This window comes from Orcinus orca, chromosome 3 (assembly GCF_937001465.1).
Source record: "Orcinus orca chromosome 3, mOrcOrc1.1, whole genome shotgun sequence".
In the NCBI taxonomy this organism is placed as follows: domain Eukaryota; kingdom Metazoa; phylum Chordata; class Mammalia; order Artiodactyla; family Delphinidae; genus Orcinus; species Orcinus orca.
In genome coordinates this window covers 153,347,644-153,353,863 of record NC_064561.1, presented here as the reverse complement: position 1 = coordinate 153,353,863, position 6,220 = coordinate 153,347,644, and the positions used below count along the sequence as shown (strand labels likewise).

General features: G+C 43.7%; 1 pseudogene; it reads left to right on the top strand.

The window, feature by feature from the left end:
- Window positions 1–459: 459 nt before the first annotated feature.
- LOC125963777 (tigger transposable element-derived protein 1-like) lies at window positions 460–2,213 on the top strand (annotated as a pseudogene).
- The last annotated feature ends 4,007 nt before the right edge of the window (window positions 2,214–6,220 follow it).

Sequence of the window (6,220 nt, the reverse complement as noted above, 5' to 3'; positions counted from 1 at the left end):
GTATTTTCTTTTCCTTTCTAAGACCACCAAACTCCTTATTTCATACATATATATGTGTATATATATAATCTATTGCTGTGTAACAATATTTCCACAAATTTATAAATTTACAAATTTAAGGTTTGTGCCAACCCTGCATTGATCAAGTCTGTCAACACCATTTTGCCAACAGCATTTTCTTACTTCATGTCTCTGTGTCACATTTTGGTAATTCTTGCTATATTTCAAATTTTTCCATTATTATTATATTTGTTATGGTGATCTGTGATCATTCATCTTTGATGTTACTCTTGTAATTATTTCGGGGGGGGCCACAAACCATGCCCATATAAGATAGTGAACTTGATCAATGTTGTGTGTGTTCTGACTGCTCCACTGACTGCCTGTTCCCCCATCTCTCTCACTCCCTATTCCCTGAGACACAACAATATTGAAATCAGGCCAATTAATAACCCTACAATGGTCTCTAAGTGTTCAAGTGGAAGGAAGAGTCACACATCTTTCACTTTAAATCAAAAGCAAAAAATGATCAAGCTTAGTGAGGAAGGCATGTCTAAAGCCGAGATAAGCCCAAAGCAAGACCTCTTGTGTCAGTTAGCCAAGTTCTGAATGCAAAGGAAAAGTTCTTGAGGTAAATTAAAAGTGCTACTCCAGTAAAACACACAAATGATAAGAAAGTGAAACAGCCTTATTACTGATGCAGAGAAAGTTTTAGTGGTCTGGATAGAAGATCAAACCAGGCACAACATTCCCTTAGGTCAATGCCTAATTCAGAGCTCAGTCCTAACTCTCTTCAATTCTGTGAAGGCTGAGAGAGGTGAAGAAGATGCAGAACAAAAGTTTGAAGCTAGCAGAGATTGGTTTATGAGATTTAAGGAAAGAAGCTACCTCCATAACATAAAAGTGCAAGGCGAAGCTGCAAGTGCTGATGTAGAAACTGCAGCAAGTTATCCAGAAGATCTAGCTCAGGTCATCAATGAAGGTGGCTACGCTAAACAACAGATACTCAGTGTAGATAAAACAGCCTTATATTGGAAGAAGATACCATCTAGGACTTTCATAGCTAGAGAGGAGAAGTCAATGCCTGGCTTCAAAGCTTCATAGGACAGGCTGACTCTCTTGTTAGGGGCTAATGTAGCTGGTGACTTGAAGGTGAAACCAATGCTCATTTACCATTTTGGAAATCCTAGCGTCTTAAGAATGATGTTAAATCTACTCTGCCTGTGCTCTATTAATGGAACAACAAAGCCTGGATGACAGCACATCTGTAGACAACATGGTTTACTGAATACATTAAGCCCACTGTTGAGACCTATTGCTCAAAAAAAAAGATTCCTTTCAAAATATTACTGCTCATTGACCATGCACCTGGTCACCCAAGAGCTCTGATGGAGATGTACAGTGAGATTAATGTTGTTTCATGCCTGCTAACACAACATCCATTCTGAAGTCCAAGGATCAAGGGGTAATTTTGACTTTCAAGTCTTATTATTTAAGAACTATAATTCGTTAAGCTATGGGTGCCGTAGATAGTGATTCCTCTGATGGATCTGGGCAAAGTAAATTGAAAACCTTCTGGAAAGGATTCACCATTCTAGATGCCATTACGAACATTCATGATTCATGGGAAGAGGTCAAAATATCAACATTCACAGGAGTTTGAAAGAAGTTGATTCCAACCCTCATGGATGACTTTGAGGCGTTCAAGACATCAGTGGAGGAAATAAGTACAGATACGGTGAAAATAGCAAGAAGACTAGAATTAGACGTGGAGCCTGAAGATGTGACTGAATTGCTGCAATCTGATGATAAAACTTGAACAGATAAGGAGTTGCTTCCTATGGATGAGCAAAGAAAGTGGTTTCCTGCTCATCTAGTCCTGGTGAAGATGCTATGAAGACTGTTGAAATGACAACAGGATGGAATACTACATAAGCTTAGTTGGTAAAACAGTGGCAGAGTTTGAGATGGTTGACCATGATTTGGAAAGAAGTTATACTGTGGGCAAATGCTATCAAACAGCACTGCATGCAACAGAGAAATCGCTTGTGAAAGGAAGACTTGATCGATGTGCAAACTTCATTGTTGTCTTGTTTTAAGACATTGTCATGGCCGCCCCAGCCTTCGGCAACCACCAGCCTGATCAGAGTTAGCAGCCATCGACCCTGAGGCAAGACCCTCCCCCAGCCGAAAGATTACAACTTGCTGAAGGTTCAGATGATGGTTAGCATTTTTTAGCAATAAAGCATTTTTAAATTGTATGTACATTGTGTTTTTAAACATAACACTATCACACACTTCCTAGACTACAGTATAGTGTAAACATAACTTTTATACGCAATGGGAAACCAAAAAAAATTCTTGTGACTCGCTTTATTGCAATATTCACTTTCTTGCTGTGGTCTGGAACTGAACCCAAAATACCTCTGAGGTATGACTGTAATACAATTTGGCAATGCAACCCAGAGCAAAGAGGGACCAAATCCTCCCCTTAAAATAAGAGACCCTCAGCACTAATATGCATGAAGTAGACTCAAATGTGTATGGATAGGAAGAATATGACTTTTTTGTGCCAATCAAATATTTATATTTGAAAGGACATGAATCCTTGTTATGATGAGGTGGGTTTCATTTTGAACATTCAAAGAGAGAGTAAGCCATAAACCAGAGTGGAAGCCCTCCCCCTCTTTCCCGTCGGCCAAAGCTCCCCTCTATATATACACCGCTCTCCTCAGCCAGTCATCTCAGAGACCAAAACTCACCCTTTTTGCTGCTCAACCAGCAGAAGTTAGTCCAAAGAGAAAGGCCATTAAAGAGACCACAAAACACAAGAAAGTACCAAGTAAGTAGGACTTAGTTATTTTTCTAGGGAGTGGTGGGTTTAACCCTGGCAAAATGTATAGAAAAAGGAATATGAAAGTCTAAATCAGAAATAGTTTCAGCTGCACAAAACAGAAAAGCCCAAATAAGAATGATTTAGAAAAGAAAGAAGATTCTCTCTCTCTCCCTTTCTGTCATGATTAAGAAGCCTGGAGGTAGCCAGATTAAGGTTGGTAAGTAATCCACGGAGGCAGGGAAGCAGGCTCCTTCTCAGTGCTGCTCTGCCATGTGCACTCTCCATTACCAAAGTAACATCACCGTCAAAGTGGTTGCTGGTGCCCCAGTCATTGCATCTGTCTTCCAGTCAGTAGGAAGGTAAAAAGAGAGAAGAAAAGCACCTGCTTCTCCACTTAAGGGCACACTGTGGAAGCTGCACACACACATATCTGCTGACATCCACTGGCTAAAAGAGAATTTGCAGCTACACCTAGCTGCAAAAGAGGCTGGGAAATGTAGTCTTTATTCTGGGAGCTTAGCGTCCAGATAAAATCAGGCACTTAAAAGGGGGGTAAATGTCTACTGGTGGACAACAAGCAGCCTCTTGCACAGGCGCAGTGACTGCCTGTCCCTTCAAGAGAAGGCTCACTGTCCCAGCTCTTGGGAGCGCCATCAGCTGACAGCCTTCAGCTCAGCCCCATGGGTCTGCTCAGCCTCGGGGCACACCTGACCCAAGGGTCTGCCCACGTTCAGTGACCGACTGAGGTGGGCACATGGAGGCTGGCCTTTCAGCCCAGTGTGGGACAACTCTGACAGGCCATTTTCGCTCCAGAGCCCGCCCATGGCTGAGGTTGCTACTGGGGAACTTTGAAGTTCAATTTCTCCTTCATCCCAGTCCTGCACCAGCTCCTTCACAGCTGTTGCCCACAAGGGCACTGCCTAAGAAACCTCCTGAGCCCTAAACTCTGTTTCCCAGGGAAGCCAACCTGCCATGACAGGGGGAAGAGGACTTTAAGAGAAAAGACTACAGGAAGCAAAGAGAAAGAGTCTGGGGCTTCCCTGGTGGCTCAGTGGTTGAGAATCTGCCTGCCAGTGCAGGGGACACGGGTTTGAGCCCTGGTCTGGGAGGATCCCACATGCCGCAGAGCAACTAGGCCCGTGAGCCACAACTACTGAGCCTGCGCGTCTGGAGCCTGTGCTCCGCAACAAGAGAGGCCGCGATAGTGAAAGGCCCGCGCACCGCAATGAAGAGTTGCCCCTGCTTGCCGCAACTAGAGAAAGCCCTCGCACAGAAACGAAGACCCAACACAGCCAGAAAGAAAGGAAGGAAGGAAGGAAGGAAGGAAGGAAGGAAGGAAGAAAGAAAGAAAGAAAACTCTAAAGTTTAAAATAAAAAAAGAGAAAGAGTCTGGAATTGCGGAAGCACATGAGGGATACTCTTAGTCAGGGCTCTCCAGAGAAACAGAACCTACAGGGTGTGTGTGTGTGTAACTAGAAAGAGGTTGATTGTAAGGAATTGGCTCACACAATTTCAGAAGCTGGTGAGAACGGAATCTACAATGCAGGCAGGCAAGCTCGAAACCCAGGGCAGCCAATGGTGCAGATGAAGTCCAGAGGCAATCTGCTGGAACATCCCCTCCTGCTCAGGGAGGCCGCTCCTATTTAAGCCTTCAGCTTATTGGATGAGGCCCACCCACATTACAGAGAGCAATCTGCTTACTCAAGTCTACAGAGTTAAATGCTAATCTCATCCAAAAATACCCTCCAAGTCCACACGTAAAATCAACCATCAGAGACACCTTTCCAAGGCCCAGAAAGTCCCCTCTGGAACCTCCACGGATCTCCCTCCAGCCCCCAATACACACACGCACACATGCACACATGCACTCACACGCATGCATGTACACAGGCCTAGGTGGTGAACTTTTGTACCTAAGGTGGGACAAGAGAGTGAGCTGCATGATTTCAGCATCCCCTCCCATGCCCTGTATATTCATAAGACTTTACAGAATCCTTGGGTAGAGAATCATTCCAGGAATTGACTATTAACTTTGGGAAGGGTAAGAGAGGTTGGGATCCAAACATACAAAAAGAAGAGTGTCTCCCTCCATCCAGGACAGAGATGGCAGCAGCTGTTTAGTGGATCACTAGGCCCTGGGGCATGGATATGCAAACAATAGCCAAGCCAGAGAAGGTCCTTCTTCCTTACTTTCCATGCCTGGGGGAAACAGAAAAGAAGAAGCCATCCCTGGGGTTTCAGCAGGAAAGGGCTGAGCTGCTGCCCAGCCCAACCTGCCGTCTCAAGGCTGGTCTAACTCCATTCATTCAACTATCTTGACCCTTATTTGTCCTCGTCAACTCCTTTTTTTCTGTATCGATCTAAGTGTGTATCACAATTGTTTTTGTCTTTTCTGTTAAATCACTGGCAGCCCAACTAGGAAAGTTTAATACGTACCTAAGAGGGTCAAGGATGGTTTTACTTCTCACGTGCACTCAAAAAAGTCAAAAACAAGATCTTACCATTAGAAATACAGATTATACCAGAAAGGATATTGGTAACGTGTTACCATAACTTTCTTGTCCCCAAAATGTATATACATATATATTCTATCAGTGATAGGTGGGAGGTTTAGAAAATAGAAATCGCTGGTCCTTCACATTCTTGTTAGAAGATATCCAAGACACACCAAAAGAAACTTGGAGGACTTGGAAGATCGTTTAGAGCTGGGCGGCTTGTACTGATTAAAAAGCCCTCCTGGGAAACTGAGACCCAGAGAAATAACATGATTTGTCCACCAACAACGAGTTAGTTGTGGAGCTGGGTTTTGAACACAAGTCTTGACCTCCGTGATACATCATGAACATGTTTCTTGACTTCTAATTTCCATTCAGTAAACCTGTCATTTTCACAAAAACAGTTTCACAGGAAAGTGGGACTTTCCATTGTTTGCTGATGGATAGGCAGATGGTACTTAAATTCTCACTGAAACCCGGCTTTTCTTCTCGTTACACCCACGGTGGTGCCTTGCCAGACACAGAGCAAGAAAGGATTCTGCTCATGCTTCCTGATTCCTTGGGGTCAGCTAAAATTGCCCCAACCTTTAGAGATTTGCGTTACCTGACATTTTATCGGATCATATAATAGTCAACCCCTCCCCACCCCAAGCCCCCATCAAAAGTGCAGTCAGGCACCTCAAAATGACTTTTTTAAAAAAGAATCTGAGCATACCTCCTTGAGACAAATATAGTTATGCTTCTGGTGTTGCAAATCAACAAAGGCCCTCACAGCCCCTCCAGCCAGGAAAATTAATAATCCATGAGGGTTTTCAGGAATTGCTAGAAGTATGACACCCACCCTTTCTAGATTTCCTGGAAAAACCCTGATTTCTTTCTGACAAATGAG